General features: G+C 38.0%; 2 protein-coding genes across 2 annotated transcripts in view; one reads left to right on the top strand and one right to left on the bottom strand.

Moving 5' to 3' along the window:
* Positions 1 to 26,784, top strand: part of LOC131683523 (uncharacterized) — a 223,635-nt gene that overhangs the window by 87,853 nt on the left and 108,998 nt on the right. Inside the window, exon 2 of the mRNA XM_058965566.1 lies at positions 6,728 to 6,778. The gene's annotated coding sequence lies outside the window, so the exon portion shown is untranslated. The remainder of the gene's footprint in view (positions 1 to 6,727; positions 6,779 to 26,784) is intronic.
* The window catches only part of LOC131683525 (beta-galactosidase-like), a 103,783-nt gene that overhangs the window by 48,669 nt on the left and 28,330 nt on the right, over positions 1 to 26,784 (bottom strand). The gene's annotated exons all lie outside the window — the stretch shown is intronic.

The raw sequence follows: 26,784 nt of genomic DNA, 5'->3' as shown, positions 1-26,784 counted from the left end.
CATATATGAAAACACATTTCTTGGCTTGATCAATTATTTTTGCGACAATTAAAAAAAATAAACTGTAGCGTGATTTTTCGACTACCCTCTATTGTAATTCGAATAAATTATCATTAAATGGTTAAATGTGATAAATGTTTAAAATTTTACTCAAAACAATAGCACCAGCGCAACTTACAGAGTTGAAGATTTTCGTGACGTTACAACGCAATGAGATATCGCTTTTCTGAAAAAGGAGCGTTGTAACGTCACGAAAGTTAAAAGATGCTTAATAAGAAACAAAACAATAAAAAATATATTTAATGACACCTAGTTATTTGTATGCTATTAAGAAATACATCAGAAGATTTGTTCTTGATAAAAAATCTTATAGAGCAGATATTTTGACTTTTATAGAAATACGTTGAAAGTTCTAATTTGTGACGCGTTGTAACGTCACGTTACATTATCGGTCATAAAACAATTCTCTTCCAGTATATTCAGTTTATGTTTATTGAATCCTTAGTGAAATTTTGTCTACTTTCCGAATCTGTAATAAGTTTTGATGTAGGCGTTCATTTGATAAAGTTATAACGTATTAATGGAATGAAGAATCGTCAAATCGTTGTAACGTCACGAAAGAATGTGTCATATTCAAAGCCAAATCACCATACATAAAAAAAACGCTGGCGCTGCTATTATTTCGAACAGCACTGTAGATTACGCAGGTGAACTGCGTTGGTGCCAAAAATATAGAAGATGCCAATTTCTGCCTTTAAACTGTTCAATTGTTGAGATTATTTTTCCAGCAAAAAGCATCCTTAAACGCACCTTTTGAATACCATAAGTGGTAGTTTGAAACATCTCAACGATTTTCGCACTTTTGTTTATTTTTCGTTGTTCGGGAAATCAAAAACCTTCTGTTTTACTAACCAGATCAATCGATCGAAAAATGTTGTTGCAGATTATTACTAAAAAGTTGTATGTTTAACAATTGTTTAGGTTCTATGAAGTGTAGTAATTATGAAATATCTGCTGAGAAACCATTGTTCACCTTAAATTTTTAGCGTTTCATTATACCCCTTATTTTGGGACAAATAGAAGTACATACAGAGGGGCAAGTTGGAACGACAGTAATAATTCACTAATCTTCAATTTGAGATTTGGTTTTAGCATATGTTATCGTTCGCAAGTGCACCAGGAAGCCGACTAAATATTTATTTTACAATTTCATGGCAAGTAGTTAGTAGTAGTCAAGTATGACTTAAATATTCTGGCTTGTAATTTGCTGTGCAATCTCAAATTCAGTTGCCAATTGCTGTGAGAATTTACTGAAACCAGCATTCAGTTAACGCCTTTCTCACACATTCACCTCCAAGCTGACTAAAGCTTCACGCAGAATCGAATCCCTTCAGTGCAGGGAAACTATGTATTCCTTCACCAACCAACGCATTCATTTGTTATATGTGGACAGAAAGTGACATCTTTTATATTTTCGAGCATAAGTGAAGTGTGTAATCTATGCCTGATGTATTTTTGCTCGATAATTCATAGTCAGCATAGCATCAACATTCAGTTTGCAACTGAAATTGAATTTCAACCGAAAATAACTGAATGAATGCGCTGCGACACACAATTGAACGACAAGGCATACTATCGAAGCATACCCTTCAGCGCACCGAGCGTGATATTTCCTTCGTTTCTTTTTCAAGCTCACTCGGGGTTGTCAATATTTCAGAGTTCTACTAGGTAAGCTTGAATTTATTGTTGTTGTCCTACATTGTTTGTATCCTGATACTTTTATTTGCTGGTACATATTCATAAAAAAAAACAATTAAATGATATGAAATGATACATATATCATCAATTAAATAAATAAGCTCAATGTTTTATGAAACTTATCGTATAAAATGCATAATAAAAATATAATTTTTCTACACTATTGAATAGTGTATGGTGAATTAATCAACAAATTTTCACCCTAGTGAGAAATTTTGGTTTTTACCAAATTTTCCTCCTTAGGGTGAAATATAGCATACTATTGAATAGTTTTTACATGCACCTACATTTGAGAAACTTCATTCAACCGTACCTTCTTAAAGTTTTACGCAGTTTTTGAATAATTTTATAAAACTAAAGAACATTAATTAAAAAATGACTTCGATTTTTTTCATATTGCACAGGATCTTAGACCCTTAACTGTTTATGCTCGATTCTGTGTGTACCCTTCCGCCAAACTCGCGGAACAGTCCCTAGCATTTATGATAACATCAAACATGTGTATTATGTAGCGATTGGTCTAAAGGCCAAACTTTCAACTCATATTATATTATGAAATCATATTATTTCAACTTACCCCGCTATGAGGGGCAAGCTGAAACAAAGCACTTGAAAATTGGAATTTAAAAAAAAACACTATATTTCGTAATTAGATGTTTGAATGTTTATTTTTTATCAATAATAAATAGAATGTACTAAAATAGCCCCAAGCAGATTGGAAATTTTTTACTTTATGATTTCATTAGAGAAGTTCAAATTTCAAATTTGAAAAACCCGTTTCAACTTGCCCCGGTGTATCTTACCTATGGTAATGAGTCTATTGGCATACACGGTTCATATTTCGGATCTATGTGATATGTTTTTTATCACTAAGGCATCCAACAACATGATTCTGTAGTTATTTCCAACGTACGGGCGGACTCACCTGGATTTACATCTATAGAAAGGCGGGAGATAGTTGAAGCTTTGGCTGGGCGAGGAGGTTGAGCTATGGTAGAGTAGTTTTACCTTTGACCAAGAAAAAGCACTGCTTGATTTTCATCACAGGTTTGCATTATTATTTTATACCCACGCTCTTGAAAGAAGCTACTTTAGTGGAAGACACCACAGAGCATTGAGATATACTAAGAATCAACAAATTGTGATTACGCTAATCACAGAAATCATCTTGCTGTAGATCGTACGAAGAGAAACCGTTTTAAGGTCGTCAGCGACATGATTCGCGCCAAGCCAACTGAAATAGCGGTTACGGCACGGGGTGATTAAGAAACTGAGTTAATGCAACATTCGCCAATGAGAAAGTGACGGCATGACAGTAGAAACAATTAACAGTAGTTACCACATGTTTATAATTTATAGCTTAGCGGATGTTGACGGTGTTCACAACTCCCCATTGTCCCCTATATGAGTGTGCATCCCAATGGGATGATATGAAAAACATCATTGGAGAACAGGGAGAATAGCAGATATCGAGATTGCTTCCTTGCGGTATGCATAACATGTTCGTGAAACTGTACGATTCACTTGAAAGCTTGAAAGGACAGATAGATAACGATTGATGAGATATGTTCTAAGCCATCCAGTAAAGTCACACGATGCTTACAAGTTTTTGCTGGTAGAAGAGACTGATCTACAAAGTCGAACGCGGATTTCAGATCCGTTCATATAAAGTCAACCTGTGATCTATCGTCAATATTCCGAATATAATGTGAAGTGAATCGAGTTAAGTTTGTTGATGTTGATCTTCCAGAGAAAAAACCATTTCGATCTTTCAATATACAGCGAAGCCCCGTTTTGCCTTTCTCCTATAGAAAGGTTATGCAATCACTCTGAACATCGTCAACTTAATCCTGGCCAGGGCCATTTTTTTTACTTACATAGGTTTTCTGTATTTTACCAGGAGCGTAGTTAGGGGGATACGGTGAAGGGTACCCCCTCCCACATCACTCACCATCCTTCCATAAACCACTTTTCCCTCATTATGTAGCCTCCATACCCGAATAAAATTTTCTAGTTCCTTCAGGATGAATTTTCTTAATGGGTCTGAAAAACCAGTGAAAATTTGAATTGAAATAATTGAAAGTTGAAAATTTTTGTGTGTTTCAGTATCGACACATAGCAACTCAAGTTCGTAGCTGTCGATTGATTGTATGTATGTATAAATCGCACTGAATATGTAATAGACATTTCCACCATTATATTAAACATAACTAGCCATGAAATCGTAGTTTGGATAAATGAGAAAGGCACAATTGCACCACTAGGTGGATTAAAACGGGTTTTTATAGTTTATGTTAGGTTCACAAAATGGGAACAATGAGAAAACATATTTGTTTATTTCTTTTTAATAAACCAAAGCCGTAAAAATATTCCTCTTTAATCCCTAGACATAACCTCATATCTCTGGTTGTCCGAAAAAATGTGGTCAAAAAACTAATAAAATCGGGGGCTGATAAAAACATGCCCGGGGCTATTAAGACAGTGGGGGTAATTCGGATCCCCTAGATTTCTCAGAAAATAGCAAGACTTTCTGACTATCGTGCATATTCGTGGAACCGCTATTCTGAAACATTAATTTTGAGAGTTGAATTTGTTTCTTTGTTCTTTGTAAAAAGGTGATAGGGTGAAGTGCCTATTTTCACCATACTAAGCAAGGTGCCTCACTAATTCGTTAATTTCTCGCCCTGCAATCAATGGAATACGTAAAAATTGACATCAACAGCTTTGGTTCGTTGTTAAGAACCAATATAATAACACCAATGCACTGAAAACAGTGAAATTCTCGTGTTTGACCGCAACGAAAACTCGAATCGAGTGCCCCTATTGTTGCGCTACCATTTGACTCAATGCGTTGAACAAAGATGGCAGACACTGCTCTAACCAACGACTTCAAATGGGTAGGGTGATAATAGAAACATGGCGCAAATGGGCTCATCATCCTACAACGTGTTTCGTTTTTTTGCCATTCTCAAAACAAAAATCATTATAAAACCCGTGATTAAAGCAACAAATAAAAGTGAAAAAATATAAGGTAAGTGTTTTGGAAAACTTGAGGCTCCTATTTTATGGAATGATTTTTGTTTGGGTGAAAACACAGATATTTTCGAAACGCTCACCACTTTTGTGTGATATGAGCGTACGGGGCTATTCGGACCCCCTATTCCGTCAACCACCGTTCAGCGGCTTGCGGCTGCGCACACCATTGCACACACCACAGCAAAGAAAATACATGGGCCGCCAATCGACAACTATGACATACCAGATTAAGTTTTTGTAAGGCATTTTTTTGCTTATTAAGGAGTGTCTCTTATAAATATTTCATAGGTAAGCATAATTCCATTGTAAAAAAATTAAAGAAAAATGACGTCTGAATTGCCCCGTAAGGAGGTCCGAATTACCCCTACGTTGAAAAAGGATGGAAAATCGTAGAGGTTTGCAAATCGTCGCCTAGCGGTGCCATTGAGTGGTGTGAATGAATCTTTAATGGCACCAAAATGTATCTGAGGTTTCAAACTAACAATTAGGATTTTTAACCGGTAACTTTTTTCGCATCTATCCACCTAAAAGGGCGATTTACTTAAGTAGGTTCGAATAGCCCCGGGTTCCCCTATAACCTTTGGTCTTTCGGAACAATAGATTTTTCAATGGAATCTCGAACATTTTCGTTCCAGCATAAAAAGAAATTACGCCTCGATGATTTGAAATATGTTGCTTAGAGTGCGAATATTTGTTTAAAATGCGCAAATTTTTGGCTGGTTCATTTTAAATCGACATTTTAACGTACATATTCAAAACATGAACACCGACTTTTCAAAGGAGAAAGATTGACTCATTCAAGAGAACTAAAAATTATCTAATCTCTCTCCGCTAAACGATGACATGCATACCTTATTTAGTAAAAGTTTTCCAAAACAACTGTTCCATTAAGCCCAACAATATTTACGCGGTTTTGGTGACAAACTAATGTATACAATGCCCGCTAGGGATGGAAATGCACACAAGTGTCGTGTTCAAATTTAAACGAATTCGGACAAGTTGCAGGGTCTTGAAGTTTGTATTTGTATAAATACAAGCTCCAAGAGTGTGCCACTTGTTCCATTTGGTTCAATTTTAAAGAAGACACTTTTGATTACACGAGAAATCATAACAGAGACGGGCCTATTGAGTTTTCCAAATTTCGTTTTTTGCTGGAAAGTCTAGCAAGTATGTAAATATGTATTGGTACAAAAAATTGCAACGTCGCACAATGCTGTACCCACATTCATTTTATTCGTGTGGTTATATTACTGTTATGACAAGAAATAAAATCCGTCCATTTTAGATACATAAGCAATAGAAGGCTTTTAAAAGTGCCTCGTTTGCTCTTGCTAGTGCATACATTATTTATTTCCATGATATAATTTCGCCAAAATTCTATAGCTTCCGTTTTCAAAATCATTATAACCGGTTAAATAGAAGAGACGAGCCAGGCAACATAACCTGTTTCAAGTACCGTCCATCGACTGAATGTTGTTCAAATTTTCTATGTTTCTTCAATGTTGCGAACATCCTCATGATGGAATTTATGTTTTATTTGCATAGATTTCATAGGGTTATTTCCCTATTTGGATCATAAAAAAGGACACCGGACTATTTTGTTAATTACATTCGTGTCAATATTCTTACTTCATATCCAAGAACAGTGCTGTAACATAAGTGCCGCCCATATCGTGCAATACTTCCATTTGAGCCAATACGTTCAGCAAATGCGCCTATTATGTGTTAGTCAATGCAAATTAAATCGACAAACACGTGAATTGATTTTAAAGATCGATATCTCTATGACAACCGCCGTTGACTGAACAGTCAGGGCGCAGCGCAATCCATCGTATTCAAATCTCACCATATCATCATAATTACCTTTAACGGCTGTCATGGCTTTTCGCTGGTTGATTTAATAGTTTTACGTTTTCTCATTTCCCACCCGCAGATGCTATCGAGATGTCACTACTATCGAAATCGTCCATCGACAACTGCAGAGGTAAGCAAAATTTATTCACTTCCATCAGACTGCTCTGATCATTTTAGATGCTGGTTCACTTTAGACGTTGCTTCGTTTTATTTTAAAGTAAGGTGTCAGCGCATATTTTCAGTCCGAAATACCACTTTTAGTTTCTTGTTCAAAATAACTAGAGAAAACTAAAAATAATAATAGTAAACAGCTCTCGAAAACTACATAAAGTAATGTTCTTGTTTTCAGATTTACATACATGTCATATCCGTAAGACTATATTGACAAGTCTTTGTTCCTTGTCAACTTGTTAGTTTAAAAAGGTTGGACGTAGGTTCAGAGACCCCAACATCACAGAGTAGAGACAGTTGGTGTCTCATCAGAGATCAGTTCCGTGCGGTCGCAAAGCGCGAGGATATCCATAAAATGTTTTATTGGCAATAAAATTGTTAATATTAACTTTTTTACAATCTCGGTGCCAAAACTTGCACGGTTTTTATTTCTGTATTTATACGTTTCCGCTCAAAGTCTCATATCCATCCCAAGTTTCATCGAACTTTTATCTATACGGGAAAGCTGGGCTAGGATATGGCTTCCATTTCGGGAATTCATTTCGCGGGAATCCCGAGTTTTTCGCATTCCCTCGAATCCCGAATCCAGGGATTTAATGTTTTTGCCCATAATCCATTTTATCCAAAGGTCTTATGTTCTTCAAAAGAAATTCAGCAGGAAATCGGCAAATGTTTGAAGTGGAAAGTTATTGTCAATAGTAGTTTGTCAACTGCTTTGCAAATTATTGAATTAAATATTTGTAAACTCAGACTCAAAAGGCAGACCTTTTTTCGGTATATAATCCAAGTAAGTCATCAATAAAAAGTATCCATGTTTCGGTGTGCACGATATTTCCGCAACAGAATGGATTTATTTTCTTTTTTATTAGTTAGATCGCCAATGATGGGTTTTAAAAACAAAGACTTACCTTACCACCTACGGAAATAGCGTGGATATCTCAAAAAATTGACTAATTTTTGTTTCAGCAATTGAGATACTTGAGCATAAACAAACAATTTTCGTGAAAATCAAAATAGTTTCGGTCACGAACTATCTATATTAGTATTGTTCTAATAAAACAAACGCATTAAGAATTAAGAACGGTTTCGGGGCACCTTCAGTAGCTGTGTCAATTTTCATTATTTCGACATAGAAAAATGCGACGCACTTTAATGCACTCTGACTGAATAACTATTTTCATTTGCCTGTTCAATATGCGTACGTTTTTGTGACATTGTTCTCTTCGGGCTGATATTCAGTATTTACCAGTATATGTGTGTATACGATCTAACGCATACTCCATATATGTAAACATTGTATCCCTGGAGATGGAAGGTGAAAACTCTACTGTATATCCAATGACCCATCACATATCACAAATATTTGAAGTCGTCTATATACAATAAACTCTGAATGCACCCAGGTATCAAATGTATAACTACGTGCTATACTTTCGAACTTACATAATCAAACATTCTCCTTTGAATGTCTTGTGTTAATAGGAGTAATGTTTATGAATCTCGTTATTTTTAGACTTGTTATATCTAATCTATCATATCAAATCCATCAATTCCGAAGACAAAGGGAAAATCAGTGGCAGACTTATATTTTTGCAAAAAAGTTTTTGAATTATCCGGTTGATGCTGATTCAATTTTAATTCGGAGATATGTTGGTCCTACTGTGACGGAAACGAATTCAATATATCTGAGTCAGCTTAATCATTTTTTTCTCCTTTTTTAGTTTATTTGTCACGGCTCAATGCGTTAGCGTAACTGAACCGTGAGCATTTTATGATTTTTACAATATGTACAAATAAAAATTCAGTTTCAAAATGCCTGTTCATCGAGTCTTATTGACACAGCTTGCTGCTGGTGTTGATATCCGCTTCCTGGGCGATGAAACATTAGCTGTGGTTTCTACCGCTGCTTAGTCATCGGGTCCGTCTTCTCTCGCGTTTTCCTTCACAAAGATCACATGAAATTGACTCAGCGCCCTGAATAGTTGCCATGTGGCCAGTCAAAGCCCTGGTCAGCATGCCGCAGTGGAGTTTCGAAAAATGTAGGAGATTTTTCGAAATTACTGGACACGGTTGATCTGGAGACGTTTTTTTTGGCGACACGTTTCTAGATTTCTTGTGGTGCTCGAAGCCAAAGACTAGAGCTTCCATTTCCCAACGGTTTTCAGCTTCCCGGGATTCGGGGAATACATAAAAAATATTCCCGGGAGAGAAAAGAAAATGAATTGTTTTCTTGAAAATAAAAGAATAAATTGGAATGTTTTCAAATCCGACTGATTGCATGTATATCTGTTTTAAAAACAGTTGTCAGAAAATGTCGATCTGGTAGAATGCGTATATTTAATTGTAATTATGTAATTTAATCGTTTGATAACTCGTCACTCAGTTTAGATAACATCAAATTCTGTTGGATGATTTGTCTTGGAGGTATGTGTAACATTAATTGTGATAAACACGATTAAGATTGAGACGACATCCTGAACGCAGCTGCTGGAGTTACCGTTGCAAAACATTTCGATGGAATGTGATCAATTTAATGCAATGTACCTTCTTTGGTTATCTTGAATGAAATGATTCTGCTGTTGCAGGTTAGTGTGAAATTTATTCCGATCAAGTGAGAAAACGTGATATATCGAATACGTTCCCGGCACAGTAGAACCAGCATCACTCCGAATTAAGATTAAATCAAAATCATGCGGATAATGGACGGTCTGTGTAGCGATGGATGAAATCAACAACACTATTTCCATAACTAATCTTTGTTTGTCCAATTGATAAATCCTTTCACTGAAATCTGGCTTTTGAAATAAGAAATAACTGTTAAATCAGTTCAATAGGTTCATCGGTTACGGAGATATCATGCGCACGCTTCGCTACTGTAAAGAGATGCTTCGGGGATATAGTCGGCAAATTTGTCTAAGAACATGAACATTCTCCAGCAGTGACAGCAGTAAGGTTTGGATTATATACCTGACTAAATAACGAACAAATATCTGTGTTTTACAGAGCTCAGAGATATGTGTTCATTGATCCGCGAACTAGTTGAAATAGTATAATTAGTATTACCCACTCCAATTATTTACCGGTCGATATATTGCCTGCAGAATTTCTTTTGGAGTCTTTTGGAATAAATTAAAAGATTCCCGATTCCCGGGAATTAGAGAACATAAATTCCCGGAATTCGGGAATCCCGGGAAATCCAAAAATCCCGGTATAGCCCTACCAAGGACCGTATTTTTTCTCTTATCCAACTTGTCAACATTGGGTAAGGCGTGCTCAGGACCAACGATGTCAATCGCTGCACCTGCCTTGACCAACTCGTCAGACCATTCATTTCCAGTAATACCAGAATGTCCGACCATCCAGACAAGGTAGATAGTGTTGACAATGCTTAGTTCTTTGATTTGGGCTCGGCACGCGATCACTAGTTTGGACCGTGCTTGATCTGAACTAATGGCCTTGTTTGCAGCCTGACTATCGGAGCGGAAGTTTATAACTTTGTCGACACGATCTGTGGAAGGGCCAATTGTACCTCGCATATAATCTAACTAGCGGGTAAGATTGTTCCAATTTCATTTCACGACAGTAGACACCACCACCAGCACGTCCCTCCATCAGAGAACCGTCACTGTAACAGTACACTTGCGTTTGTTGTTGGCACTCCAACTAGCCAGATAACCACTACTCTTGAGAGAGAATCTTCACATGGAATATGCTTTAAGGAAAACTAGATGTAAGTGTAATATTGCTGGGAGCAAGAAAATCTTCACCCCATGTAACCAATTGTGACCACAGTCGTGTATGACTGGTAGCAAGATCAACATGGTTAGTGTTTCAAAGCCCAGTAACCTGCAGTGCACATGATAGTACTTCTTGTTTGAGGTGTATGTGTAATGGTTTGATATTGAGAAGGGCCTCAAGGGCAGCAGTCGAAGTTGTGGTGAAAGCATCAGTCAACGCCATGAGCGCCATCCTTTGCAGATGGTTTAGTTACGACTGGACCGGTATCACTAGAGATGGACAAACCGATTCAGTTTGGTGAGTGAACGTATCCGATTCACTCACTAAAATGAATCGACTCTTTTGATCGCTTTAGTGACTCGTAGGTACTTTGAAAAATGATTGTTTTATGTAAAATGAGAAAAAATCCAGGGCTTCAAGAAACGCTTTCGTGTTACACATATTTGAAGTAATTTTCTATCATAGTTCCATTTTCAATAATGAACGCAGTTCATTTTATTTTATTTTTCTCGGATACTATTAGAGAGAATGTAGACGTTGAAAGTACGACTCATTCAGTTCTTGTTGAATCTCATTGGGCTCATAATAATTAGTCACTTTTTCAGTTCAGTTCGCAGTTCTGTAAAAAACCGCGGTTCATTCATTCTTTTTGAAGAATCGATTCTTTTGATCGATTCGCGATTCATTCGCCCATCTCTAGTCATCACCTCTCGCCCCTGCCACAAGGCATCCGTATTGTCGTGTAGATCCGATAGATGTATTTAAGTTTGAGACCCCAGGTCATCCCAAAAGTTCGCAAAATTTTTTCGTGCAGAAAACCCTTATTTTATTCACTGAAAGTTTGAAAACGAGCGGTTGAACGGGTGAGTTTTGCGAACCTTTTCTTGTGATGCAATTTGATTTTGTACCCCTTTCATATCGTGCTGTAATGAATAACTCACGAAAAATTACACATGGCTTTATATCAACTGAAAAAAAATCCCAATCCAAAATGTCCACGACTCGACGGAATTAAAACTTAAGGTTCAAGAGTAGTAAAAATTATTTTACACCGCTCGAAGAAAATGTACTTGGAGCTACTGTTACAGCTGGTATGCTTAGAACCACACCTCATCTAAATACAGCAACTAACCTCTGTATACTGAGACGATGTGTAGAAATTACCGTTGTCTAGGGCTATCAGTGCGCGCTCACTCCAGTTAACGGTAGTGCAGCGAGCTTCGCTACAAAGCCAAGGCCTTACGATCATCTTTTTATTTGTACTGTGCGAGTGTATGCAAATTATGGGTCTCGGTACTAACTTACACTTTAATGTCTTTCTTCCATTTATAGATTTCACTTTATTGTCAAATCTATACGAACGGCAAATAAATTAAGCCAATAAATTGCGCTCCGGTTTTCGCTCTCTTTGCCATACCGTCCCCGTATTTGGCCTTTAACGAATAGTTAGTACCCCAGGCGGCATATCGGGAATCGAAGGATCAATGGAAGCTACACTTCAGTGGCACTGCAAATCAAGCACATTTCGGTGGATTGAATGCTATTGTGTTTGCGTTCAACCATTTTATGATCAAACATATAGCGCAATGAATTGTAGAAGCATTATTGACAAAGAAATTTTTATCATGCTGAGTTGGAATGTGGTAAGTGGGACCACATATTGTAATATCTAGTACTTTAGGCATAAATTACAGAAATAAAATGTTTTATAAGAAAAATAGTCTGGTGCAGCGCTATACATTTATTTTCTTAGTTAACTGATCTGTGGCCCTGGTCATATGTTGTCGATGTTTCAGAATTTTCAGGAATGATTTTGATCTTTAACAAAATATAATGTAACAAGAGCGTGTCACCACAAGAACAAATTTGCATTAGAGTCAATAGTCAACGGAATGCGTATAAATTATCAATATTAATCAGTATCAATTAATTTCGTTTCTGAGAAACAATATAATTATAAAAGTGCGGTGAGTATTGTGAAATACCTGTGTTTTAGCGAAACGGAAATATAATCTGAGAGCACATGTTTCACATTACAGTACGTTTCACAATGATGTCAGATTCTGATCAACGGCAACGGTGGCAATAGGAATAGGATGAAATTGAGTTCAATGCCCTAAAAGTTTTATGCATTAACTAAACATTACATCCAACATAGAATCCATCGAAAACAGCCACTTAGTGAGTAATAACTAGAACCATTTCTTCTAAAGTAAAAGAAAGTCTTTGGAGGATCTAGCAGAGAAAATACAGTAAAATATAAATAAATCGGTAATAAAATTGCTAATAAAATAAACATCCCACCATCTGGTGAAGAACTCACACCGGGGGAAAGAAGAATCTGATACACATAAAAGAAGTCAAAAGTCCAGAAACATGCCTTTCGTTACAAGGAACACAGCAAAATGCACGAGAAAAACAACTTCTGTGGTATGCAAAAACTGTTTTATAGATTGTCTAGTATGGTATGAACGTAATAAGCTTTGATTTTATCTGAACGATTTCTGCTCAGCATGACCAGATTAAGCACGCCTTCAGGCTATTGCAAAATGGTACTACTGAAGCCAAACAAGATTGAGATAAAAAAAATCTGCGCCCGACTAAGCGGTATAACGGCAGGTGTACTTATCCAATTAGAATGAAAGCATTTGAAGAGCAAGACACCTCCTGGACAGTGCCGTAATTGATTGGTTGAATTAATCATTCCTTTTCACACCATTAGTGGTGTTATAATGTCCTCATGATGAGTTTTTTTTTATTTTCGCATTCACATAAGAAAGGTTCTGTAACCACTTAGAACCTCGACTTCTTAGCTGAGACCAGGTAGACAGGCAGATGGGACATAGTTGGAGATAGGTCTTAATTTTAAAAACATTTAATTTGCTGTGAATATGTTAAATTTCGTAATGTCACTTTAAAGACTTAAAAAATATGTGTAGACTTTTGCAAATATGTGGATTAAAGGTGGGCAAACCGATTCAGTTTGGTGAGTGAACGTATACGATTCACTCACTAAAATGAATTGACTCTTTTGATCGATTCAGTGACTCGTACTTTGAAAAATGATTGTTTAAGATAAAATGAGAAAAAAAAACAGGGCTTCAAGAAACGCTTTCGTGTTACCCATATTTGAAGTATTTTTCTATCTTAGTTCCATTTTCAATAATGAACTTAGTTCATTCTATTTTTCTCGAATACTATTAGAGAGAATGTAGACGTTGGAAGTACGTATTGGCGTTTTAGCATAATTTCGAAAAGAGTAGGGTGAACTAATTTTCTTTCCTTTCATCAAATAGTTGGATCACATGTGAGTGTGAGAAGATGTTTTGCTATTATTTGATAATCTCAAATTTAACTATGCAACCGTTTGATTTGACGAGACTTCCCATGCGATGTTGTCAAAATCTTTTCAAATGCTACTTCTAGCAGTAGCTGTGCCAATTTGGAAACCATGAGAGGACTTTGCTTCACCTTTGGTTGAATGAAGGACACATTTTACATTTATGCTGGATGCAGCTGTTTTGTTGATGTTTTATTTCGTGTAGACAAATAGTTTCCAAATTTGAAACAAATCGGACAAGTCTAGCTACCGGACCAACGTGCTCGAAGTTAGTATGGGATTTTTCGACAATTTACATGGAGAAAACCCACTAGCGCGAATTTTCGCCGCTAGGTGGCACTGTATGCATCGCATTATCACTGTGAGTGAAAATAAGAAAGATAATTTAATTGTCTCCAACTTTGTCGAAGAGTACTAGTCAATCCGGCTTTGTTAAAAGAAGTTATTAAACTTTTAACGAATTGATGTCTGAGTCAGTTTTGCATGGGGCCTAGCAGTGCATGGTTGTGTATCGGTACTCCCACCAACTATTAATTTTTGTGAGCTAATGGTTAGATTTAGCTGAATAGTATGTTCAGAAGAATTGTAGCACGTGATACGAGTTATGTTTTGGTTAGAAAATTTTAGTTCCACCTGTGACCGCATAGAGGGCGCCAACACTAACTTTTCAACGGAGAGAGATAGGAATTAGATGTCTTCTACAAAGTTGTAGAACAGGTATTTTTCAGTAATTTTTCCGAACATCTCGATATTCTAACTCTCTTCGTTGAAAAGTTAGTGTTGGCGCCCTCAATGCGGTAACAGGTGGAACTAAAATTTTCTAACCAAAATATAACTCGTATTATGGACTACAATTCTTCTGAACATACTATTCAGCTAAATCTAAATATTAACTCACCAAAATTAATAGTTGGTGGGAATTGAGTACCGATACACAACCATGCACTGCTAGGCCCCATGCAAAACTGACTCAGACATCACTTCGTTAAAAGTTTAATAACTTCTTTTAACAAAGCCAGATTGACTAGCAGTCTTCGACAAAGTTGTAGACAATTAAATTATCTTCCTTGTTTTCACTTACAGTGTTTATGCGATGCACACGGTGCCACCTAGCGGCGAAAATGCGCGCTAGTGGGTTTTCTCCATGTAAACTGTCAAAAACTCCCACATAAACTTCGGGCACGTTGGTCGGTAGCTAGACTTGTCCTATTTGCTTCAAATTTGGAGCAAGTACTCTTGGTGGAACTAGGAATCGACTCAGGAGTGGGCCGATTGAGTTTTCAAAAATTCATTATTTTCTAGGGCAGTCTAATGTACCTATTAGTATAATCAAAATACTATAGGCTGATTGGAAATGAATCACGCGATGGGGAAATGAATCAATGATTGATTGATTGATCGAACGTAAATAATAAACTTTCGTTATGCAATTTAGTAACAAATTAGATCTACCTACCTACACATTCGCCTCAAACATTAAATCCAAGCGCGCAAAGCAAAATGAATGAACGCTGATTATGATGGGCAGAGCGAAAGAGACAACTAATACCATGACACTATGTTAACCGTGTTTGCAAATGGAGCTCGCATGTACAAAGTATTTTGTGTACGAATAATTAATTATACATAAAAGTGTGCTGGAAACGAGCACAACACAAAAGATAGCATAGTGTTTGAATGGACGAGCTCAGTCGCATTCACTGGGTAGCGTACCTCCACAGGCAGTGTAACGGACTTCTAACTCAGCTACACTGGCTGTGAAAACACACAGCGCAGTGATCTGCTTCGTCTGCCGTTCAACAGGCAACTGAGCTGGTTCGGCGAAATCCGTCCGTTTGAATAGGCGATGATGACGTCATTCATAGAAGCGTAGCGCGCTGGGTACACAAATCTGTCGTGCTGGACTAGGGAAGCACTATCTTCTGTGTGTAAATGCGCGATATTTTGACTAGGTTGTTCATTATTTAAATTTTTAATGCCATGATATCAAAAATCTTTGGGTTTATCTATTGGAATCTATTCTTAGAAGTATTTCGGGGCGATATGCGCAAAAAATTTGAAAATTTATCGTGAGATGGCTGAATTATATGCGTTTAAAATTGGACCACTTTTCGTTACATACCATTTTTTGTAGAATTTACAACGTGCACCCCTATATCGAAAACAAAGACGTAGTCCTACGTCAAAACAAATTTGCGATGCCCTACCGGCCACCGTTATGGTCTGATTTAGCAACATTCACCTCGCCCGAATCGTCCTAGACTGGCACGAAACCAATAATGTTGTTGTTGTACTAAAAGAAGTAAACCTTAAAACATTCCAGAACGTCGCCCTCTCGAGAAAATTTGAGTCGACTAGAAGCCAAACCTATATTAAAAAATTTAATAGTACTTCACTTCCAGGAAATTAGAAGGATTTTCCCTTATGCAAAATATGGTAGGTAACCTTATTGTGTGTCCATTATTTTACGAATCGAGCTTTCTAAATAACATCTGCAAAAAGGAGCGACACCATTCCTTTTGTGTGTGTGCTGTTTGATTCTTTGAGTCATTTATCTCCTGTTTTCGTGAGTCATTCAACTCCCAACCTTATCCCGATCCACTTCTCAACGACCCGCTGCTGACTGTTCCACGTGGTCCACCGACCCGCTGATGACGGCAGGGCGACTTTCTAACCAATCTCGAAGAGTATACTCATAACAACTCTGTTGACAGCGTCCCGGGTACATTTGTCGTGGCACGTCTCTTCGACGATATTGTCGACTGCCTCTCTGGGTATACTCTTTCGAACTTATTTGAACCTGACGAAGAACGTCCAAACCGATGCATGTATTTCCGGAAGCATCCGTTCCCGTACAGAAACCGAGTCAAATGCAAGTTCACCTCTCCATACTTCCTATGCACTCAAGCCGACACATTTGGGATGAGCCGGCGCGTCTTCTGCTGCCACTTAGCCAACGAGTCCGCTCTGACCAGTCTCCTTACATTGCGTGCATTTCTCCGCTGGTAGCATTCCACGACCTCAGTCAGAGTGATGCAGATGGGGATCATCCCGGAGATAACGTATACTGCCACCGACGATATTGTTCTGTCCGCATTCGCGACTCGCCATCAGCTGAGATGCCCTGTTCAGCTTTTAACGGTTCCACGCAGTACCCCAGGCAGGAATCCCATGTCGGAGTGTCGAAGACGAAACAGAATATCACTCCCAATTGCTTCAGTGCACGCTCGATGCTATCACGTGCCCTCCAACATCGATCTGCATTCGCTGAAGCGCTTTGCAGTTGCTAATCAACAACACATCCGTCTTGTGGTGAGCTATTTTCAGTTTGACCTTGTTCATCCAGCTTATTATCGCGTCTATTGTCTCCGTCACCGACACCTCCTCTTCTGCAAATGTCTCACCCATCACCATTAGTGACACGTCGTCCGCAATACGATTTTCACTTTTCTGGGCAGCAGCAGTATTAAGACCCCATCGTACATCCCGTTCAAAGAGTTGGACCGAGAATAGTGCCCTGCGAAATGCTTGCTGTGACTCACATTGACTTCTGCCCCATCAATGGTCTCGTACAGCAGCATTCTGCTCTGAAAGTAGCTCTTCAAAATCTGACGTAAATAGTCGTGAACCCTCATTCGATGGCGATGGCTTCCCAGTTGGTGCTGTTAAATGCATTATGCACATCTATCGTGATCACAGTGCAGTATCGATCTCCGCTTCGCTTCTGTTTAGCTGCGTTTGCAGTACTTTCGAGCATTCCTCGAATTGCATCCACTATCGATGTTCCTTTGGGAAATCCGAAGTGCATCTTGGACATCCCACGCTCATCCTCCAAGCAATTCTTCAACCTGTTAAAGATGATTCTTTCCAGCAGTTTTCCGAGGGTATCCAGCAGACATATAGACCCATACGAGGTTGGATCACTCGATGGTTTCCCTGGCTTCGGAAGCAACACCAGCTTCTATACCTTCCACATTTCAGGAAAGTTACCTTCATATAAACACTTCTGCAGCACCATCCTGAACATGTCCGGATATACCAGGATTGCAGCTTTTAGCATCACGTTTGGTATTCCAACCGGACCGGTGGCTTTCTTTGATTTTAGGTGCTTCGATGCTTCTGCGAGCTCATCGTTAGTCACTTGCCGATCGTCGGTGTTTGGTCCTTCTTTCTCGCCGTACGGTGTCGGTGGCCAGATAGTTGGAGCGTGCTTCGGGAAAAGACCCTTGACGATTATATTCAGCTCGACCGGATACATTTCGGCAGGCGTCGTCGAGCTCTTAATTTTCCCCATCACGACGCACTACGCGTCAGCCCAGGGATTGGCGTCTACTTCTTGGCACAACTCATTGTGGCAATCTGACTTGCTAAGCCTGATCTCCCATTTTAAAGCGGCCCTAGAAACGCTGCCTTGTGCTTTTCTGTATCTGGCTCCGATATTGCTCTCTGAGCCCTCCTCTTGGCTCTCAGACAAGCAACGCGTAGCGTACCAAGCGTCTTTTCATCAATAAGCTGGACGCCGTTTATTGCGTACTTCCAGTTTTCGCGGCATTGTGGCGTCACAAGCCGTCCAATCCGCCGCATCTACGCTCTCGGTCCGGTCGTTCGTATCTCGAAGAAGAGGTCTTTGTGGAAGGCTTTTGTCTTCCACTTTTGCTTTATTTATTTTATGTCTTCAGCTAAGTTGCTATTTTGAACAACTTTATTAAATGAAGCGGCCATGGTTTAGTTGGTCAGTAGATTGCCTTGTATGCAGCTCATCTGGGCTCGATTCCCAACCCCTATACGTCAGGTTTTCTAACCTGAAAAAAGAGCCGAAAGACCCTTAGCATAAAACCTCTATAATCAAAATGAAAAAGAAACTTTGTTGAAGTCATTCCATAACTAATTTTGTTGAAGACAACAGTAGTCCGTGTATTCCGAATATCGCTATATATATATATATATATATATATATATATATATATATATATATATATATATATATATATATATATATATATATATATATATATATATATATATATATATATATATATATATATATATATATATATATATATATATATATATATATATATATATATATATATATATATATATATATATATATATATATATATATTAGACTTATGTGAAAGAAAACCTTCAAAACAAGTTATTCTGATGTTACTATAATTGATAGATCTCATTTGCTATCTACAAACAACATAATTCACATTTTCTCATATCTTCAATAAAGTTGCTTAAAATGACATTTTCAACAACTTTGCTGAAGACACCATATCTTACTATTTTTGAAGAGTTAATTCTCTATAATAGTTTGCATGTGTTTTTCTTACGCACTGGTCGTGCCTCCTGCCGCTCCTGAATTTCAGTGAAGTCGAGATTTTTAGAGTGATATTCACCGCATTGCTATTCAGTAAAACGACACGTCGAGAGAAAAAATTGTTGATAATAGATGCTAAATTAACGTTTTAGTATCAGCGTCGAAAATCAACAACTCACGTACGCTGTAACGATGAGCTGCAAGAAGTGTGTCTCTGTGATAATGCCAGAAGAGAATAGCATCGTTTGTGAAGGCTTTTGTTCTGACCAATATCACGCCGATTGTGTTGCGCTGACCGTCGCAGAGGTGCTAAGTTGTAACGAACATCGAACTATTTGGTGGATGTGTAGGGGAAAGAGGGTAACGGTGGAACTATGAAAACGCATTGTTTTCATAGTTCCACTGTTACCCTCTTTCCCCTACACCATGTATAGAAATAATGAACTACGTTCGACATTTGGGACCTGTTCGTGATAAACGACAGGCGCTGTCTGACGCTGACTGCTTCGTTCCGATTCGCCCTGCTTCTGTTGCCATTCATGCAAAATCACAGACAGATGAAAACAGCTCAAATTATCTCGAGGAGTTGAGCAGAATAAAACAAATTGCCGACATGTAGGACTCTATTGCTGAGATTTCCCGATTTCGTTTGGATGATACAACTGATCAAAACCATTCGCCCCCGGCACAGTCATCACCGATGTCTTCTACTAAACTACAACACGGCACCGGTAGTATATCGACAACTTCGCGCTCTTCGACAATCTCTGCGTCATCGTTCTGCTGGCTTTTCTTTACACGTATCAAGAACTCTGTTAGCGAAACGGAAATCGCCGCTATGGTTTCGGGAGCATTAGGAAGTGATTCTGTCGTAGTAAAAAGTTGGAACCCGAATGGAAGGATGCAGCATCAATGCCAGTTATTTCATTCAAAGTTAGGATCGATGTAAAGATAAAGCGCATTGCGTTATCTCCAGCTACACGGCCGCGCGGGATTTGTTTCCGGGAATTCCACGAACGGTTCGACGTTTTCGTAGCCTTAATATGACTAGAATATATCGTAAATTTTTCAGTGTTCTAACTGTATAACGTATTGTTTGTTCCGAGTGATTCGTTCCTAATGTTGAAATGTAAATTAATTAATTTTATGTTAAGTGGTAGTCTGTATAGTGGTTCGCATCAAAGACGATATAAATAAATAAATAAATAAATAGTTCTAGCACATTCAATCGCCAAAATTATTACATCATTACATGAGGGTTATTAAAAGTTGATACTTTCGAAATTACGTGACCGATAGAAAAGTTTTCAAACATTTATTCTACTTTAAAAGTGCACTTTGTATTTTCAAATTTTAACTTAATTGGCATATTATAAAAGAAATTATAAAAGGCACCTGTTAGACTAATTTTGATTCTGAATTTTCAATAATTTATCAAACTTACATGAAATTAAAATATTTTCGAAAAATGAACGATTTTTATCAGAATTTTCCCCAAACCAAATTTCTGTCTACGTCACTGTATTACTTATAATATATGTACTTAAGCTCCTTATTGATAAGTAAGGGAATTGTGGGTAAAACCGACACCCCACAACTTTCCCTAGGAATCAAATTTTTATTCATTTCATAATGACACTTTATTGTTAGGACGATTATGTAGAGCATTTGAAGACAAATTGGATTTACGTTAGTACGCCGAACGTCATAAAAATAAACAAAACATGCGACAGCAGCGTTCATGCTCTTGTGGATGTTAGATTTTGTTGGTAGATTTTAGAGTTTTAAGCGAAAAATGCTTTTCAAATCACCACATTTTTCAGTACCTATTATTATCGGCCTTTCCTATGATCAAATGAGTCAATTGAAGACCAGTTTGAGAAATTCAATATTTTTAATTGCTTCTAAAAAAATGTGGGGGTAAAACCGACACCCTTTGGTATGGGTAAAACCGACACACTGTTAAGATGGTTGTGTTTACTTGCGATTCATTACAAAAGGCTGGAGATCTTTGTGACACTTCAATTACACTATTAGCACACTATAGTAATAGCTGAAATACACAGAAATACTTTTATTGTGCATATTTCTTATAAGTCTCTTTGAAAATCAAAAATTGGAATATTTGCTTATCAGATTCTATTAAAGTTTTTGCTATTTCTGTAAAAAGCTCATAAAACCAAATTTCTAGTGTTCTCTTGGTTTGCCATAGATGAACTTTATCACAGTGAGACAATGATCTTTTGTATACCCCGGTAGATCGTTGATGATTAGAGTCCCGAAAAATCAAAATCTGAGCCAGGCAGTTTTGCTGCGAAGTGTGTGTCACTTATAAGTGAATAAATCCTTTTAACAGAATGTAGAACCTTTGCAAATTTTCTCTTACGAAATAATATGACACTAAATGTTGCAATGATGTGCGTAAGGATTATTTGGAAATACCCATATCAAGAAATAACCCTATAGCATAAAATATAAAAATCTTGTTTATAACACTACGCTTTCGAACTTTCTTCCCCTCACTAAATGATGAAGCTACAAAAAGTACATGTTTGCATAACACATATTCACACTTTATTACTCACGTATATATCACATTTTAATAAAAAAGAGGAGAGAAAATAAATTACAGGGAGTGTCGGTTTTACCCGCAGTGCCTACACAAGGTTACTATGTTTTCCAAGTTTTTCAACCAATAATTTTTGATGAAATTAATTTTTTGAAGCGCTGACAAAATTAAGCCTTGTTAAGAATTTTCTGAAGAAGAATTCTGCGTAGAAATTATAGTTTTATTGGTTTTGTGGCAACCCAGAAAAAGTGTTAAGCTTAAGTTGTCGGTTTTAATATTTCTCCCATTTATAAACTAAAATATTACTAAAAATTACTAGAATGCGGTTAATATTGTTTAGGTTCATCGAAGTACTAGCTCTACCTAGACTTACCACACACTATGAGAAACTTAAGTTTGCATTCAGCGATAAAAAAGATGCAAGCGAACGCAAAAAAAACATGCTGCCAGATAACATGCAAGCTTGGTAAGATTGTCCGCGTCCAGACAATACTCTGTTTCTGGCACATCTGCAGCATATGCTAATTTAATATTGGTTCGCATGTAGAATAGTGTATAAAAATTACAACCCTAAAAACCAGTTTTTTTCTTACCTCTGTTTGTATTATTATTATAGTAAACTTTTTCTTCGCAAATTTTACTTTTACTTCTTACGTTTCGTTACCGACTGTCTATTCTTTCATTTTCTGGAGGCACACTGGCTGCCATCGCCCATCAGATCGCTAGTCCTGGTTTTAGTTTGACGGATCGTTGTGCAAGTTATAAATATGCTGCTCTCACAATTAATGGTGAATGAGAAGGGTAAATGTTGGTATTTCTGTCCACGATTTTACGAACAATAAACGTTTCTGGCAATGTTACAGACAAAAGGCTATTCAGCTAAATTTCAGGAAGTTGGCATTTGGATCAAACTCAGATAACACCATAGTACCACAAGTGTAGGTCGACGCGGTCCAGCGTTTTGAATACTTTATTACAGTATTATAATAATTTGCGCATATGATCAGGAATTGATTTCAGTATGTTCTATTAATTTGCAACATTTAGTTAGAGAGCCCATTTTTGGGTACACACTATTTTGATTATATATTTAATTTGTAGACATTGTCTGTGCGATCAAGTGATGTAAATCATATAGCGGTGTATATACACTGCTGGCCAATAAAATAGGTGTGAGATAAAAATACATGAAATTTTGAGTTTTTTCTAAAAATATTTTTTATTCCAATATCTTATCGTTAGACACAGCCGTAAAGATGAAAAAGAACATATTATTTGTAAATGAAATGTTATGCTTTACCATAACTCTCTCTCTTCTCCATGAAATCCAAAAAAGTACCTGGCCAATCAAATAGGTGTATTGTAATCCATTGCAATTTTTCAAATCCAATGATTTTAAGACTTTAATATTTTTAGCAACTAGTAGCCTGTGTAACCTCCCTTATTCAACCAAATTTTATCCATTCGTCTTGGCATTGAGTCATTCAAACGCTGATAAGTTTCCGTTGGCATAGTGTACCATTCCTTTTAAGCTGATTGAGATTAAGTGATTGAGATCGCTGTAACTTGGTATGTGTAATTGAGAGAAAAACAAAATAATCTATCACAGACTTATTTTATTGGCCAGCACTGTAGGTCGTGTATATAGGTATTGTGGTATAATATGGTCAGACAAAAAATATTGGAAGAAGATTTTAATCAGCCTGCTGCTCATGTTGAATCCTGTAAATAAATTATGAGTATTATGGAATGATACCTGGCGTCAATTTATCGCCACAAACTTTTGCTTCATTATGGATCATGGGCCCGCGGAAAGCAGCTCACTCAAAACGTAAAGAAATCAGTTGAGGCAATAGTAACGTAAAATCAAACTAAAACAATGTGTGAAAGATGGCTGAAATGAGAAGTTGGTTATCGAACGCGCCAAGTGTGCATTAATTTTGCCACAAAAGATCGAGTATGTCTCCGAGAACATGGAAAGGAAATTCACCAAAAACGGAACTGGAGCCGTGAATGGAGTACATATTTGGAACTGTTGTGTCATATGCTGATTCGTTTTTAAATCAGAGTCGCGCTAGGCTCGTTCCAAACTGTTCTTTATAAGAATTTTATAAACATTAGAGCAAATCTTGAACTGCTCTAATCCAAAGCAGAAATCAGCATTGTGTGTGTGTGTGTGTGTTAACCATCCTATCTACCACTAGCTGGTAGTGATTTACAGAAAAAAGATGTTTGCATGTATTTAAACATTCATGCAAATAACTTGGTTCACGGATTTAGGAAGGTGTTAGCTCAATTGACTTTCCGATGACCCATTTCGTGTACAGTGCCAGACATGTTCCGAGGTCATCGTTCCATCAACTAGCCCCGCCTTACTGTAATATTTGTATCAATTGGATTGTAACATTACAGTAAGACTTTCGATTCCATTCAAGCAGGAAATCGACGCGTATTTAGTATATTGGTTCAATTTGTATATATAACATAACACATGTGTACTAAAAAACTTACCATTTTTGTATTTCATTTCTATCTCCCATTTATGTCTCCTTTGACTCTCATCCACATTTCTTAAATTCCTGCTTATTTAAGAAAGAAAAGGGGAAATAATAAAAAAGAACCGATTGACTCCGTGTTTTCCTCAGCGCTTTCGTTTCTCTTAGTCTGGTGTCACTGCCTGTTGGACTTGTGTAAGTTGTTCCATTGGAGATCTCCAAGGGGCTGTAATTGGAGGAAGATCTGACTTCTATCCAGAAGTATCAGTTTTTCGCATTAATAGATTATATACACTGAAAAAAAAATCCAAACGTTAATTCTATTTGCCGCAAACCGCTTAAAATTCATATGAAGAAGAAATGCTATTGTTATCATGCGCACACATACCTTCTATGTGTCAATTGTATTAACTATAGAGTTCTATGCAAATGATTTCACTCACACTACTTGGGTGTTTGTTTTCCTCCAGCCTGTGCAATTCAGCAACACATGTGACCATATATCACAAACGCTGAGACAGTCACAATAGTCGATAAAATAAAATCACTCAGGCAGGCAATTGGTGAGGGAACAAACAAAACTGGTTCATTCAATGAGTTTCAACGCAAATGCTTAGTGTGGAAGTTTACCGTGACTTAACTTTTTGTCGGTTCCGACAGCATGAAGTAACAAGTTACTTTACGCTTGTCCGGACATGCCATAGACTCAGGTGATTCGCATTTCTAATGCCAAAAGACCCTGACTCCTACGGTAGCAAACAAAAGGTTAAGTCGCCGGTGCGCTCTAAGCTTGCATATATGATCCGTCCACGCTTTTCTAAACTTTCTCCTTTCAACTCCTTGCTCTCCCTTGAGTACTATGGCTCTAAATATTGAAAAATATACTACACCTTCCAGTCCCTTGCTAATTAAATGCCGCAACAGCTGTTGACAAATTGAATAGGTCGTTAGCAAAAATGGTTAACAAAAAATGGTAAAAATGGAACTTCATATCATTTGATATGTAACTACCCTGCAGTAATGCTCTGTTTCAATTGTTCTATGTCGTTATTTTCATCTCCCCTAACCAAATCCTTCCCATCAGGGAAATGGTGAAAAGACGATTCATGGCAAAGCACAAATCACCGACCAACATGGGAACGTGGCATTTGAACCAGACGCAACTGATTCCAGATTCCTGATTCAGTTCCCATGTTGCAAGAGGCGACTAACAACAGCTGTGCCGTCAAATGGGGAGATAACATAGCGCTCACAAGTTTCCTATATCATGCCTCCACGTGAGTCTATTGATGACATTTGATTGTTAGACCCACTTCGACTGGATGTTATCAGCCTTCTGCTGTAGCAGCAGAATGAGAGGGTACCAACGGGCGGGCCGCAAAAACCGTAACCGTAAAATTTAAGCCCCACTCAGAGGTGAGACGCGAGCCGTGCCGAAGGATAAATGGCCGGGGGAATCAACTTTTCGAGCTCCAGTCCTATGCAAAACTGGGACTGGGATTCGGGGCTCTGACAGAAAACACTAAGAACACTGTATGAGTTTGGAGGAGATTACGGCGATGGAGCTGGAAGAGGAACTTACGGAACTGCTGAATAATGGCTTGTTGGAGGAAGTTGTATCCTGCACTTCGTCCATTCTCATATCTCCAGCTAGAGACGAAGATCGAAGAGTGACCAAGGAGAACACAGACCAGTCCGGTGGAGCAACTGGAGCCATGCGAAGGACACTGAGTCGCCGAACAATAGTGAGTGCAGGAAGGATCCCCAACCGAAAAAGATCATGGGGCTAGAGCTTGTGCGACCACCCCTGACTGCTACTCCGTTATCGATCTGGACTAGCTGAAGTTGCACAGGGAATCAGTAGATAATTACGCTTGGGAGTAGCGAAACATCTTTCAATGTGCAACTCCTGGTAATCCTAAAGTATTTATTGATCAATACCGGCGCCGGCCAGGCCCGAACGTAGATCGCGGAAGGAAAAGGAAGGAATGGTTAGTCCGATACTTGCTTTTGCTAGAGGCCGTGTATACTACTGTGCACTCCACAAGTATCACAGAAGGAGGATATTTTTGTTAGTAAGAGTATAGAAGTTGGATCACCTCTTCTTTACCGACGCCAGAGAGGTGACTTCACTATCTGGACTAGATATCGATCCACCAAACTCATAGACCGGGGACCAACGGCTTTACTTCCCTTCCGAAGGAAGACGTGACCACAGATTTTTTCACCTTAGAAAAATCTCAACGACGTCGGCTGGAATTGAACCCAGGACAACTGAAATGAGTGGCGGTCACGCTTACCATTTAACCACCGGCGCCGTCAGAAAAAGATCATGGGGCTTAATAGACTAAAAACTGAGCAGCGCCCAACCTTCAACGAAATGGTCAAGTCGTACTCGATGGCCATCATCATCAGTATCTCAGTGGCCAAGTCGTACTCGATGGCCATCATCATCAGTACTCGATGGCCATCATCATCAGTGCCTGTGCAGACA

Source organism: Topomyia yanbarensis, chromosome 2 (assembly GCF_030247195.1).
Source record: "Topomyia yanbarensis strain Yona2022 chromosome 2, ASM3024719v1, whole genome shotgun sequence".
Taxonomy (NCBI): Eukaryota; Metazoa; Arthropoda; class Insecta; order Diptera; family Culicidae; genus Topomyia; species Topomyia yanbarensis.
Note: the sequence above shows the minus strand (reverse complement) of the source record. Positions and strands in the feature narration are given on the sequence as shown.